The sequence below is a fragment of the Meles meles genome, chromosome X (assembly GCF_922984935.1).
Source record: "Meles meles chromosome X, mMelMel3.1 paternal haplotype, whole genome shotgun sequence".
Classification (NCBI taxonomy): Eukaryota; Metazoa; Chordata; class Mammalia; order Carnivora; family Mustelidae; genus Meles; species Meles meles.
This window is the reverse complement of record NC_060087.1, coordinates 7,145,256-7,157,794: the sequence shown is the minus strand read 5'-3', so window position 1 is coordinate 7,157,794 and position 12,539 is coordinate 7,145,256. Positions and strand designations below refer to the sequence as shown.

Genomic DNA, 12,539 nt, shown 5'->3' with positions numbered 1-12,539 from the left:
GCTTGGGTTTCTCAGCTGTGTTGTGAATCCCTTGTGAACTCGGTGTGCACCTGGGGCACTCCGTGCACTTGGGGGACAAGGAGAACTCACGTGAACACGAAACACACCAGGCCTGCCGCGATCCGACCAACAACGTCATTTGTCTCTGACTCACGGGTCTCTTGTCTTCTGCCCAAATCCATGAAACTGGTAGGTTAACTGATTAGCTCGCAAGCAGGAAAAATCTAAAACCCTTCACTGTTCTTGATAGTCTCACTGGTACCACCCATGCCAGGGTCTCTGATTTCCCTCAAAACTAAAAATTCTGGCGGACGATTCTTCTGGGACAGGGAGCTCTTGGGTAAGGAGCAGAGAACCGAGGACTCTATTTAGGTCATGGTGGGAGATCCAGGGATAATGAAGCACGGCATGCTGATGGTTGGGAAATACAGCAGGTTGCCTACATGAAGACAGTTGTTTAAAAATAATTGACATTAATAATAGAAATGCTGATTTATTAGTCATATACTGTTTCATCACGAAGACATTCCGGGCATGTTATTAAAAAATACATGGATTGCTCTCCTCCCCGTTTCCAAAAGTGGGTTGAAGAAGTTTCCAACAAAAAAATACAGATCATTAATGTACTCGAAGAAGAGTGGGAAGAGGAGATTCGGGACAAGAGGGGAAGAAGGGTGTGGGAGCTACAATTTTGCTAGCGCTTTTAAAACTGCCTCACTTAACCCTCAGAAGACCCTTCGAGATTGCTCTCATTGTCGCATTTTACAGATAAGGAAACCGTAGAAGATAGGAAGAGAATCTGTGAGTAGAAGATATGTCGAGTAGCTGGCTTCTCTCCTCCTTTGTTAGGAAATGGCAGAGCCAGGGTTTGAACTTGGGTTTATCTGGTTTCAAGGTACGTGTTTCTTTACACGACACCACCCTGATGGTCTCACCCCGAATCTAGACCAAGGGTAGTTGGGCCAACTGAACACAGGGCTTAACCCCATCTTTTCTGCCAGTGTATCATAGAGAAAGCCAGATGAGATGCATTGTCTGAAAGAGGAAAACCCATGCATTTCCCCTTCCTCTTTCAATAGAAAGAGAGGATGGGGAAAGACAAGGAAGCAGGGCAGCGGTAGAACAGAGAAGAGGAAAGGGCAAGCCATTTTGGAGGCAACGCAAGACAGGATATTTTCTTTGAACCCTTTAGTTTAGAGGCTGCAGTAATGATCATTATACCTCCCAGCGTGGTGAGTGCAATAAACCATATGAACTCTGATGATCTCACCAAATGTGTTGCCGTGCGAGCAACTCAGCAGAATTTGCGTTAGCAGAAAACTAGTACGTGCTCAGAGGGGCCTTGACCAAACCGATCTCTAACGTTCCTGTGAGTTACTTGGTGGAGACGATTGTCTCTCAACAAAGAACCCATTTCATCGCTTCCCTGGGGGTTCCTGAAAGCTCTCTTTAAAGGTTATATTTCACGTGTAAGAGTAGGCTCTGAATGGGGAGAGATGTTTTTTTCTTTCTGTAAAAAAATTCCATTTCCTTCTAAACGTCCACTAAGTTAGCTGAGTTACTTAACAAAAAACAGTATCTTATTTCAGATGGGTCAAAACCAGATCCAGAAATGTCAAAAAGTGGATCACGGGTTGAAAAATGAGTGATTTAATGTGATTTGAGAGCGGTTTTAATTTTATGATACTTGGCGCATGTGTGTGTGTGTGTTTTAATGATAATCTAATTTTACTGCCCCGGACTTTAAGATTTCTTCTCATTCATCCATTAGCATTTGAATCTTCTCAAAATAGTTTTTGCTCAAATTTCTCCCAAGAAGCCTCCTGCCTTTGTTCTGCAAGGACACACAGTTCCGAAGCCGTCCTCAATATCCTGTTTTCGTTTGTCAGCCCTGTTGTCCTTTTCGCTGCCATGTTCCCGTGTTCCCTTTCTCTCATGTGGTGCTTTACAATAACAATTCAGAACAAAAGAGTTACTCCTCTTTCTGTCGCCTTCAAAAAAAGAAAAAAAAAAAAAAAAGACTTCGTCCCCCGACTGCGGGGCTTCAGTGATCACGGGAAACATTTAGAGCAAGTTCTTCATAATAGTTAAGCAGGAGTTGTGAATAAAGCTTACTCTTCTGTATTTTTTTAAGATCGTAATGTAGCTTCAGGGCATTGTGAACATGAGGTTTTGTGTGTGGCCAACTTTGAAGCTGAGAGAGAAAGCAGTTTCCTTTGAGGAAAGGGGCCATCATATTTGAGAGAATTTCCCAATCGGTCCATACAATAGGAATCAGCTACTATGTGACATTGTCATTACTTGGGTGAGTCATGGGACCGGAGTAGCTGTGCGTGCCGTTGAACGGTTGAACGTCAGCCCTCCAGTGCTCAGAGAACAATGGCAGAATGCCATACTGGACACCATCAGCAGCTTTTATCGATGCATTTTTCTCCTGGTGGATAAGTGGGAAGGAGAAATTGTGCACCTCTCGGCCTCCTAGAGGGGTATGGTGTGAATGAAGTCAGAAAAAGTTTTCCCAGTTGGCAGGCGTTTTTCCGGGTGGAATCTTGCAACAATCCAGCCGAACCGGTCTGCCCTTCCGAGACTAGACCTTTTATGTCATTTTGCTATTTTCCAGGTAACCCTTTTCAGATACGAGTAGGCATTTGGGGAGGGGGTTGTTAATATCTCAGTTATGTACGGGTTTCCATTTTTGTGCAGAGGAAGGGACGTTTCTCTTATGCAGGAGGGATGCTGTAACTGAGGGGTTTGTGAAAAGGGACTGCCGTCAGGTGTCCCAAGTCATTTTGCAAAGGTGCTTTTGTATATGGGCGCGTGTGTGTGTGGAGGTGTGTGCACACATACGCATGCATATTTATGTAGGACTACGGAAGTTAGTTCCACTGTGGACATACATAGGATTTTATATAGACAGAGAGTAGTTCTTTAAAAACACTGTTTTAGATATTTTATTTATTCATTTGAGAGAGAGAGCACAAGCAGAGGGAGAGGGAGAAACAGATTCTCCGCCGAGCAGGGAGCCCGATGTGGGACTCAATCCCAGGACCCTGGGATCATGGCCTGAGCCGAAGGCAGATGCTTAACCATCTGAGCCCCCCAGGCGTCCCGACATAGAGTGGTTCCATGAATGGGTACAGAATCAGAGGTGGCTTCCATTTCCACCAGCATCACAGTGGTGGTCCGCTCTCCAGGAAAGGCGATTTCGACTTCGGTTAGGAGACTGGGTGTCACGAGTACCTGCTCTCTTCCTCCTGTTTCGCATCTGCGATCACTGCCTTCAGCACCAAATTCTTGGCTGACGCTTGGTACAGCATAGACCGGGGAAACATCAGTCATTTTCAATTGAATATAAAACAGGTTCCATTTGCCTTTAATGCTGGATTTTTTTTTTCTTTGCATCAACGGTAAAAGACATGAAATGTCTTAGACCCTCTGATGGTGGGAAATCTCCTGTGCAGGTTGTCAGATTAGGCTCTAGGGAAGATTTATAAAGGTGATGGTTGTTTATCCTTCTCTTTTGTTTTCGAAGTCTGTGTTTGTTTACTGGTGTTTACTGGTGTTTCAAATCTAGACATTCATGCTAATTTCCCCCCACAGCGCCAGAACACGGACAAGTTAGCCAAGTCCCACAGAAATTTTGACAAGTTTAATGTTGTTTTAACAAAGCAATGCTTTCACATCTCATGATGAAAAAGTTTTTTCAAATTCTATTTGACGTACGCTTGTCTTTTCTGTGTTCCTGAGGACTTCTTGGGGAAGTCGTCTGTATGTGAAATTGAGTAATCCCTTTGTTTATTGTTAGCAGACAAATGAACTTAAGATTAAGGCAAGAAAGTAGATGTTTGCATTTTTATGTCCAAACATGTGAAGCATGCTTTGGTTTACCGCGAGGCGTTGCAATGGCATGACAGTGGGAGTCGCGACGTTCCCGCCAGGCAACGAGGAGGAGGCGGTCTTTGCTTCCTGCTCCCGCTTTAGCAAGAAGCTCTTACACACCTTTGGTGGGGGCCGGATGTCTGGGTTTGCACGTGAACTGTGCAGGTTTGCAATCAGCCTGTTTTTTTGTTTTGGTTTGATTTGGTTTTTTTATACTTTCCTGACAATTTCCTTTAGTTGCACTTTCTTGTCTTGCATGGTGATAAGCAACATCCTTGAGAGAACTACAGGGTAGGATTTTTTTTTTTCCTTTTGGGAAGACTACTTCCTCTTCCTTTAGACAGTCAGTGTTTAAAAGATTACTTTCCATTCTCAATTCACTCTTTCTCTGCCATTCTGGAAACTGAAAACTGAAATCTCTGCCATTCTGGAAACTGAAATCTGGAAACTGAAACCCATCATAGATTTGCTCTTAGGTGTATGTGCGGGCATCATACGCATACATAGACATATGTCTATATGATATGCTATATGCATGCATAATATACACATATATGTATGTGTGTACATGTATCGCTTCTGTGTGTAGAGGCATATGTATGTATTTCATACACATCTATTTTGGTTTATCAGGATGATAGATTGCAATTTAGATCTCTATTTTGGGAAGAAAAAAACAACCACTTTATTGTGTCTGTACGCAAGATCGTTCTTCTTGATGTAATGTTTTAAAAAAACTCCTTCCAGGTATTGTATTTTAATTCAGAAGATCAACACAAAATAATCAGTATATTATTTAAAAAAACAAACAAACAAACACCGACAACCTGGCATCTAGAGCATAATGTGATCGTGTGCTTTGGAGGCCGCCAAAAGGACCGAAATGCAAGGGAGGCGGGCGCCCGTCGCTGACCCCAGGAACTGGACAGGACTCTCCCGTTGGCAGCACGGAAACCTGGCACCCGGCACTCAGCTGCGGGGCACTGACCCGCTGCTGGTCCCCGTGAGCAAGGAGGGTACAGATCTCAGTGCCAAGTTATCTTTGTTGTTGTTGTTGTTTGGGACCAGGCCGTGGGTATTAATGTGCCCCGAGCTGCCTTTTCATTTGGCTTGAGTCGAACGTTGAGTGGGCGAGGGCCCCGGGAAGCCCTGCCGGGCTCTCTGGAAAAGGCAGTTGGAAAGCAAGAGGGAGTTTTGATTCTTCAACTCGGCGAGCCTGGCGGGGTGGACGAGGTGGAGCTGGCCTTCCTGGAATTGTCGCGTCGATTTTCCTGTTGTGTTTCACTGTCGACGCTCTCACAGACACACAGGACCGCTCCGGCACTGCCTGCCACCCGCCATCTGGTCTCCGTGGCCTGTCTGTCATTTCGTGGGTCCCCCTCCTCTGCTTACGGCGATGTTTCTTCAACAAGAACTAGGGTGCAGTCCATTGGTGGGTATTCGAGACGATCTCTGTAAGAATCCGGAGAGATGCTAAGGGAACTAGTAAGGACAAGTGTGCTGTTTCCTGTTCTTAACCTATTTGTTAAGTCTTTCAGTGCGACTGGCTGCATTCGTGAGACTGTCGAGTGGGTGTCTGTGCTGTGAAGGCAGAGTGGCCTCGGGGCAGTTGGTCCTGGAGAAATCAGGATTTTGCTTTTTTACATTGTCACTGGTGCCTTTTTTTTTTCCTCGTCTGCACGTCTAAATGAACTCCAGAAGGTGTATTTAAGCATTCTGTTAAGTAAATTTGGAAGACTGGGTTTCAATTAAAGTAACCAGACAGTGTGACCTAGCTTCCATTTCTCCTTAATTTTTATCATGAAAGCCTTCATATCCCCAAGGACATCTGCTGTGCTTCCAAGTGATTCTTTTCAGGAATGTTCATTCCTTATTAATCAGGTTGCGTGGTCAAGAGAGTATGTGATTATTTTAAAGACTATCCTTGAGATCCAATTACTAAAAAACCGAGCACGTTATGGACAGATGTGGAAGTAGAGAGGAGGTTTTGCAAACGGCTTAATTCAATTTGCATGAATTCCACCAGGTGGGGTTTGGTGAAATTAAAAATCTTCCCTGCTTCTCACGTTTGGCGTTAACTGCAACATTTTAACTTCCAGCACTCCTCAAAATAAAGAGGAAGCAACAAGTTATTACAAACATCTATTGTATTAATTAGTAACTCTAAAACTTGAGGCTAGTGCCTCTGTGCTTATCTGCTTGTCACGTTTTGTTGTGGTGGCGGTTTTTTCCCCAGTCAGTCCCTCTGGTCCCTTAAAATTCAGTTGGCAGAAATTCTTAGTCATCCGTTACTGATTAAGGGAACGAATTTGAGTGCTCTGACAGTCGGAGGTTAGCGGCCGCTCTATTTCAGAGGCGTTGCCTGCAGAAAGTTACAGATCACTTTTGCACTTGTTCCTGCTAGTGTGTTATTTGTACTGTTGCTTTGAGAGCCACTTTGCATTTTGACTCCGCTCTGCCATACTTTAGTGTAGGAGGTAGCCTCTGTGGTGGCAGGCAGTTTCCACTCTCTCAGAGTGCCAATAATTCAGTGGGCTCTCCCTCTCCCCTCTGTGTCGAATCTGTGGCCCTGTTTGACTGTGTATTTACTGACTCACCTGTGTCTCAGAGCAGCCAGGGCGCTGATCGGTAAAGCGGCATTTGGGGAAGGCGTTTCTTCTGTGGTTTTTGTAACTCAAAGCTAAATACTAACCCGTGACCAAATATGCAGGCATTGAGTGCTTGTACTGTGTTATTTAAAATACTCTCTTTGTGGTGACTCTGTCTTGAGTATAGCACCCAGTTTCTATTGTTTCTGCCTCACAAGCTGAGGTTGATTTCCAGAGGTTCACAGTTCCAAAGTTTTGAGTCCTCTGAAAGTCCGTGTTTCTTCTGATCTAAGATAAGAACATTATTCCACGGTCCTTTAAAAAAAAAATTCCACCTGTGGTTCCGTAATAGGGATCATCTCAGAGCTAAAATCCAAATGGCAATAAGCCAGCTAAGTCTTCGTTACCCATGTGAAGAGAGGGAGTAGGAAATTGACTTGGTCTTGGCTCTGAAATGTAGGACTCTTTAAAGAAAATTTATTCGTAGAATTTGGGATGCTGCTTGTTACTCACAACACTTTCCAGCGCTTTCTGTCTGTGGCTCCCCCCCACCATACTATTTTTATGTGATCTGTGTAACACTTGTATGGTTTGGGTGGTATGTTTGTTGTCTCGGTACTGTTTTGATAAATTTAACATCAAGCTCAGCTTCCATACCCCAGAGGATATGTTTAAAAAAAAAGAGGAGGAAATGCCCCGGGGATCATCCGGGCAGTGGCAGCGAGCCACCTGGTAGGAACAGCTGACCGCCGGCCACCCAGTGTCGGTATCCGAGTTTATTCCTTGGTCTAGTGGCTCCTGAATTTCCCTCATAGCGATGGCAGAGTCATCCGGAGTGAGGGACTGAAAGTAAAATTATTGGTGACTGGAATGCTGTTCTTTTTCCTGCACTCCGAATCAGAAAAGTGATCATTGTTCGTGGAGTCTGCAGATGTGACATACAGCAGCTGCGGGGAAACACCGAGAGATGGGCTTGCCTTATGATTAAAATGCAAAACTCCACTGAGAGAAATTTGGCATTAAGAAACTCCTGGATGACATGCCGACGGTCAGGGATCTCCTTATTCTAGTGGCTGATCGAACTCAGAGACTGCGCTGGGTCTGGAGACTCCTGATTCTTGATCGCTTGCATGTGTGGGGGAAACTTACATACTCTTGGGATTTTGACCTGGACCCGCTCGCTGACTTTGGCCATGGGTTAAACCTTGCAATGTGTGTCATCATCCTAAGGCTTCAAGGTGCAGGTTATCTTCTCGGTGTCACAGCAGAAGTCAGGGGAGATTACGCGGAATAGAGTTGTGCAATTCTAACATGAGCTAGCAAGTAGGGGGATGGCAAGTGTTGCGACAGCACGGGCAGGGAATCGAATGGGGTTTTTGCATGGAGTTGCCCGGATGACGGTTTTGCCTCTGACTTCAGAGGAGGGGGCAGAAAAGATGAATCCAGCAGCCATGAACCCTCTTCACATCCATCTCACTGGCTGAGAACACTAATCCATAAGGACATCCAGCCTGAGTTCGCCATCTCCCTTCTCAGGCCCAAACCTTGTATCTCCACTAAGTCCTGGTATCTGCCTCTTCTACCGGGCACTGTCTCCTTTAGTCCGTTTCCCCCAAGATCCCGCACTTTGGGCAAAAGAACGCCCTTCCTTCTCCCTCCAGGTAAGTTCTCCTGCTGGGATGAGAGCTACCTCCAGGTGATGATACCTGAAGCCCAGCACGGGCAAGAGGCCATCTGCCCAGACAGCTGGTTCACCTTAGCCATCACCCGGGTGCCAAGGTCCAATCATGCCTGCAGCCCTCACCGCCAGCTGTCCATCTCTCTCTTGATTAATTTTTCCTAACCCCAAAAGGCATAAGCCTCTGGCATCCAGATTTATCATGGGGGATTTCAAGGAGTAGGTGGTCATTTGGCTCCAGCCACCCATTTACGATCGGCCTCAAATTTAGACGATGAGTGTTATGTCCGTACGAGGTTTGTGTTTGTGTCTGTGTCTGTGCTGGCGCGTGCCTGCCTATACTGGTCCTGGAGCCGATCCAGCTCTACTGAAAGAAGGGGATGAGTCCCAGAACTTTAAACCACGGTCCCCTTTCTGATCACTCTGTTGTGTACCAGGAAATAGTATTTTTAAATGAATATTTTGGTTGTTTTGTAAATATGGTAGTTACACTCCTTTGTGGTTTGCAGCTCAAAACTTTAACTGTAAACGTTTAAGATGTGTCACGCTATTTATAACCACCTTCTAAAACAAGTCTTCTTGGTTCAGTATGAAATCTCCCAATACAACCATGGCCAGGGTTCAGGCCTTGAGGAAGTTCTGCCGTCAGATTAAAAACAAACAAAAAACAAAAACAAGAAAATTAACATGTAATACAGGAGCCAAAAAACAAAACCAAAACCAAAACCAAAAAAACCTCACAAAGGAGAACAAAAAAAGATCTGTGCTGGGGAGAAACGCAAAGGAAGCTGCTCGGAGCAGCAAATGGTCCCATCCCCTGGGTCCGTGGGATGGGAGGTGAGTGCGTGGAAGTGAGGTTGAAGAAGCAGTTCGGGAGATGCTTGGACCAGGAGCTAAGGGCATCCGTCAGGACTCACTCTGGCCAGCAGGGAGCTAACTAGCCACTCACCGTGTGGGCCTTTAACAGAAGTGACAGATAGAAACCCTGGTACCAGAAGCGTGCGGCAGAGATGAAACTTGAGGGGCAAAAAGATTGGAGGTAAGAAATCAGACAAGGAGGTGGTTGCTTGTTTTTTGTTTGTGTGTGTGACAGGGGTTGGTAATAGTCTAGGAATGCGGGAAAGAAGATCTGGATCAAACTAGAGGCAGAGAGAAGGAAACCGATCAAAGAACGAAGGATTGACCCTCACATGTCTTGGCTAATGATTTGGATTTGGGGGAAGGAGCGTGCGTGGCCTCCTGTGGACGCCGGAACAAATGGCCACCGACACGACGGCTTAAACCGCACTGGAAGGCAGAGCGCCTGCAGGGCTGCGCTCCTTTGGGAGGCTCTGGGGAAGACTCTGCCTTTTGCAGCTTCTAGAAATGGCTCATATTCCCTGACTTGTGGCCCTTCCCTCTCCAAAGCCAGTGATGGTCATCAAGTCTTTTCTCCATCTCAGCACCTGGCCCTGCTCTTTTGCCGCTCATCCCCATGCGGGAGGGCCCTCCTGATTGCAGAGAGGCCATGTGGATGGTGCGCTTGTCTCCCCCATTTTCACGAGGCGAGTCTCTGACTTGTAGTGAGCAGGAGAACAGAAGCACCGTGAGGAGACTCCAGAGGCTTGTAGGGCAGACGGGTTTGGGAGGGAAGCTCATGAAAGCCATGAGACGCACCCTGGGAACGTACAGTGAAGGAAGCAGAGAACTATCAGAGCTGCACTGGGATTCTGGAGAGAGATGGCCCCGGGAGGGACAAGCCTAGGAGTCATCCTCAGAGATGCTGTACGAGAAATGGACAACCTGGATGGCTTTTTAAAAAAATTGAGGTATAGTTGACAGATAACATGACATTGGTTTCAGGTGTGCAACCTGACTCCCTACTTGTATCAACGTACTATTCACTCGAGCCATCGTGCTGTACATTACATCCCCAGGATTTCTTGCTTCTACAACTGGACATCTGTACCTACTGACCCTCTTGGATGGCCTGTGGATGCAGGGCCAGACCCTTAGAAAACACCCAGGCTCTGCTTTGCTGGAAGGAGAAGTCAGCAGGGCTTAGGGAGAGGAAAACCAGAAGAGCACAGTTTTAGTGACATCCAGAATGAGAGAGGGTGGGACAGGAGGAAGGCAGAGGTATGAAAACACTGACATTATCAGGTTTTCCGCAGAAGTCTTTGTAAGGACGTTTCTGGAAAAGATGTCTTGCAACCAGTGCCTCCCAGGAGGCGGGGCTGTCCCGCTTAGGGATTGTTCGGACTGAGTGCTGGAAGGAACTTGAAGGAATCCTTGTGGACGCTGTCCCAGGGCCACGCAGCTCATAAATAGCCGAGGGGCGTGTCGTCCTCTGACCGTCTGCCCAGCCATCCGGCTCTCTCCCCTCACTCTATTCCATGCCCTGTTCTAGACTACAAACCATGGGCAGGTAGAGGTGTGAGCTGTAAATTGTCCCCATTCCTAGTTTGTTGCAAGGGGTTTCCATGATCACCCTCGTCCTCTTCTCCATGAGGACCAATCAGCCCATTCAGAAAAATGTTGAGCGATGGAATTTCCTGATAATGATATGCACGTGTGATTTCCTTCCATTGTAGCGAAGATGAAGAATCTGTCTATTTTTTGAGGCCTAGACATTAAGTTATGGGAGTTAAGAAAAAGAAAAGTAACATTTTCCACAAATCCTCCCCCTCACCACTACATGTACCTGTTTGGTGAACCCCTGTTCATCTTAAAAAATCCTTCTCATCTGTTGCCTTCTTCGAGAAGCTTTACACGTTCTTCTCCCCCAGTCTTTGGGACGTGACTTTTGTTACGTTCCACAGCAATTTGTTCATGTTTTCTCTGCCCGTAAAATCACTGAGGCAGGGGCTGAGTGTTACCATTACTTGTCCCAGCACCAAGAACCTAGAGGGGCTTCAATATTTGGTGAAAGAATGAATGGTATTTTCACTTCTCAAAAAGCTAAAAAACAAACCATGCTGATCTTCTCGGGTGGGGGGATGGCGTGCGTGCTTGCTGGCAACATATTGTGGACTAATGTCACCAAAAATGACTTGTACCACAGCAAGATCTGCATCAAAGGAGAAAAAAAAAATCAGATCTACTATAGGGATCGAACCCAGAGCCCCTTTCCTTTTGGCAGCATATGAGCACAAGATTCTGAAAATTGGCTGAGCATCATGGTGCATCCACATTTAGTCATCACTTAATACAATTAAACCAACATTTACTGCGTCGACGCTTGCACAGAGCTCCGTGCCAAGCGCTATGGTGGTAAAAGCAAAGGATCCTGTTCTGAACAGCTGCTATTAAATCATTCTTACATGAAGTGCCCCTGAGCACTCGACTCAACATTATTTCCATTGATGTCAGGGTGAAATCCCATTGCCTATCACTTCCCATTAGCGTTCGAAAATTGCGTCCGCTTGGCGACGTCTCCCTCCACCACCATTCCCTTGTTGTCCGCACAGCATTTTCGTCCTATCTCTTTGGGACGGAGTCTCCCTTCTCTGTTGTCTGACTGTACGTGTCTCTATCTTCTACCCCGTGGGTCAGCAAAATAAGATCCTCGCCCCAAATGGAGCTAGCCGCCTGTTCTTAGAAATCCCATTGTATTGGCCGCCGCACTCTCCCCTCGGTGCGTTGTGTGTGCCGGCTTTGGCGTACCACAGTGCTGATTGGAGCGGCCGCAACAGGGACCTTCGGGTCCGCGGTGCCAGAAATAGTTACTGTCTGGCCCTCTCTACAAAAAGTTGGCTGACCTCTGCTCCAACATGTTGAGACATCCTTGGAGACAGCAGGGGTGTTGTATACTTTAAGGTTTTTAACCCCAACAGCTGTGCTTTTCCCTAGTCATTCAACCCATGTTGGAGTCCCACTGTGTGCAGGGCGCTGTTCCAGGCGCTGGCAGGGCATTCCTCAAAGAGCCAAGCCAAGTCTCTGCTCTCATGGAGCTTACCTTCTGCTGGTGGGGCGGCGGGGAGTGATGATGGCTCCGTGGCCAAACTACTAGAATATGTTGGATGACAAAAGTTACGGAGGAAGGCAAAGAGAGGCGGGGGAGGTGGGGGGAGAAGGATCGCCGCGATGGTGGGGGGTAGGTGGCCATCTTGGCAACAGGGGGTCGGTTTTATGTGGGTTCGCAAGGAGGTAACCCTGCTGCAGGGAGTCACGTGGATTCCAAAACCCCTGGGAGGGGGAGATGGGACGTGCTTGGCATGTTCCAGGCATCACAAGGAGGCCGTGTGCCCCGAGCAGAGCAAGAGCTAGCGTGGGTGGAAATGAGGTCACTGTCTGAGTCTGTTTTCTGGGGCTGGTTTTATTCTGCTGACTTGCTCCCTGAGTGAGATGGGAAGCCCCTGGAGGGGAGAGCAGAGAAGAGGCAGGCTGGTTCATGTTTTAACAGGATCTCCGGC

General features: G+C 46.8%; 1 protein-coding gene across 4 annotated transcripts in view; it reads left to right on the top strand.

Annotated features, from left to right (window-relative positions):
• Positions 1–12,539, top strand: part of MID1 (midline 1) — a 339,535-nt gene that overhangs the window by 219,379 nt on the left and 107,617 nt on the right. Inside the window, exon 1 of one of the 4 annotated variants that reach the window (XM_045996152.1) lies at positions 4,786–4,895. The exons of 2 other annotated variants lie outside the window; for them this stretch is intronic. The gene's annotated coding sequence lies outside the window, so the exon portion shown is untranslated. Of the gene's footprint in view, positions 1–4,785; positions 4,896–5,200; positions 5,312–12,539 lie in introns of those variants that run through there. One more of the 4 variants, XM_045996149.1, reaches the window with a different exon arrangement.